General features: G+C 47.2%; 1 long non-coding RNA gene across 1 annotated transcript; it reads right to left on the minus strand.

Annotated features, from left to right (window-relative positions):
• LOC134326920 (uncharacterized) lies at nt 1-657 on the minus strand. Its single transcript, XR_010014640.1, has 4 exons — nt 585-657; nt 462-509; nt 221-378; nt 1-82 (listed from the first exon to the last, which is right to left on the minus strand). It is a non-coding gene; the product is annotated as an uncharacterized LOC134326920 (long non-coding RNA).
• Nucleotides 658-2826: the final 2169 nt, after the last annotated feature.

The following is a 2826-nucleotide window of genomic DNA, read 5'->3' on the forward strand; positions in this document are numbered from 1 at the left end:
GCTCAGAGACGTCCTCAACCACACGTGACGTTCCCTCTGTGGTGTCGTCTGTCTCGGGTACAGCGCATGGAACTTCTACCTGCTGCCCACAAGAGACATGTTATTATTATTACTGATTGCTCTTCCTGGCCTCTTGTTTGGCCTCTTCAGAAGGTTGTCACAGGTATCTGGAGCCAAGGGAGGAACCAGGGGAGGATCAACACAGCAAACTGATACTCACCTGGTTCCCATCCACCTTACGGTCACCTTTGTAGACTGAACCGAAGCCTCCCTTTCCCAGTAGCTCTCCATCGGTATATCGGCTCTCAAAGCTGTCCGGGTTCATGTCGGTCGTCTTCTCCTCTTGATGTCCTCCGTCGGTGGTTTCTCCTTCAGCATCTTCAACACAAGTATCACCAGTGATGCTCCATGTGTCATGTGGACCAAAAATAAGGGTCTACATAAAGGTTCGGCGTACTCACCCTTGTTCTCGAGAGCATCACAGACGACTTCTCCAGAACTGATCCCACCTACGAACCCCAAGGGTTAAATATATAGTCACTAGAGTTCAATAGTGTGGAACTCTAATGTGGTGTTAAGGTTACCTGGAGCTTCAGAAGACACTTGTGGTCCCTGAGAGTCAGAGTCCTCCAACTGAATTTCCCCGTCCGACATCGTATCACTGGAGTCTGATTTCAAATTGTCCTTGTACCCGTCTGATTCCTGCTGATTCAGACACATTAAACTGGTGTTACAGAGCCGAGAACCGAACCCCTCCCCTCCCGGAGTATAGTGGTGATGATAATTCACCTCGCTCTCGACTGTTTCTTCTTCTCTCTCAGTCAGGTTCTGAATGGCGCTGATCCACGCCCGTCTACCTGCCTCACAGTCGGCCTGGAACGTACAGCTCCTGTACACACACGGTGATAGATACAGATTATATAGGATGCAGACAGACAGACAGATTGAGTAGATAGATAAACAGATAGATAGACAGACATTCAGACAGACAGATGGATAGACAGATAAATAAATAGTCTGTCTATCTACCTGTCTGTCTGTCTATTGATTATCTATTTATCTATAATCTATCTTCTTGTCTATCTGTCTATTCATCTGTCTATCTAGCATCTATCTGTCTGTCTGTTTATTGATCATTTATCTATCTGTCTATCTGTTAGTATGTTAGTCTGTCTATCAATCATCTTGTCTATCTATCTATTGCCTGTCTATTGATCATCTATCCGTCTGTCTGTCTATCTATCTATTTGTCTGTCTAATATTTGTCTGTGTCTGTCTATTGATTATCTATCTGTCCATCTGCCTATCTATCTGTCTATTGATCATCTGTCTGTCTGTCTATTGATTATCTGTCTGTCTATTGATCACCTGTCTGTCTGTCTATCTCTGATGATTATAGATCTGGACTTACCTTGTGGGCGTGTCCACGCGGAAGCAGAAGCGGCGCCCGGCGTCCTCGCAGCTCTGGACCGAACAGTGCTGCAGGTCTTCAGCCAGCACCGTGAAGTCACGCTGGGGGAATAGAACATAAAACCTTCTTATTTATACAGTCGATGATATAAACGCCGGTGAAATCGTCCCAGACGTAAACACGACGGGGGGCGGTTTGGGGCGCAGCCCGGCACAGATGTCGACCTCTGCTGTGATGCGCCTGAATTATGAGGGGCGTAAGACTGCGGTGCATTATGGGTATTTCACAGAGTCCAGGAGAGAGCTGATTTAGATCATGTAAAGTCATGTGACCTACCTTAAACCTCTTCTTGTAGAGAAGCTGATTGTTCTGTATGATGAACCACCGCCTGCAGAGATCAAACACATCATATATATATATATATATATATATATAATATTGAGTGTATAAATATAATATTATGTATATATAATATTGACAATTATAAATATTCCTAATATATATATATATAGAGAGAGAGAATTCCGAATATATACACTAAGCATCAGTGTACAGACCTGTTCCAGGTTTTAAACACACTCCTGGTCCTCTTAAACAGAAACCCCTCCATCAAAGGCGATTCCTCTGCCTCCGCGCCGCCCCCGTGACCCGGGTCGCCCCCGGAGGACGCCCGGGGAGGCGCCCCGCAACACAGCACACGCAGAAACCTCTGTCTCAGAGAAGCAGCCATCGTAAATGAGGAGAAAATCTAAATGCTGCTCCTGAAGAGCACAGGTCCACATTGTGATGTCACAGCGTTCCGAGGGAGCAGAGTGAATTTACCTTTACCATATATGGGCATGACTGGATTCATGTCACTGCACATATACTGACTTGATTTCCACTGTGGGACGGCTTCTGGAGGGTTCTGGGTTCGATTACCGGGTGAAATTTGCATGTTCTCCCCATGTCCTGGAGGTAACAGGGTACCCTGGGGGTAACAGGGTACCCTAGGTATAAGTGTGTGTGACAAACTCTGGTACTGACACACCCCATACCATGACACACCCTGGTACTGACACACCCCCATACCATGACACACCCTGGTACTGACACACCCCCATACCATGAGACACCCTGGTACTGACACACCCCCATACCATGACACACCCTGGTACTGACACACCCCCATACCATGAGACACCCTGGTACTGACACACCCCCATACCATGACACACCCTGGTACTGACACACCCCCATACCATGACACACCCTGGTAATGACACACCCCCATACCATGAGACACCCTGGTACTGACACACCCCCATACCATGACACACCCTGGTACTTACACACCCTCATACTATGACACACCGTGGTACTGACACACCCCCATACCATGACACACCCTGGTACTGACACACCCCATACCATGA

Source organism: Trichomycterus rosablanca, chromosome 14 (genome assembly GCF_030014385.1).
Source record: "Trichomycterus rosablanca isolate fTriRos1 chromosome 14, fTriRos1.hap1, whole genome shotgun sequence".
In the NCBI taxonomy this organism is placed as follows: domain Eukaryota; kingdom Metazoa; phylum Chordata; class Actinopteri; order Siluriformes; family Trichomycteridae; genus Trichomycterus; species Trichomycterus rosablanca.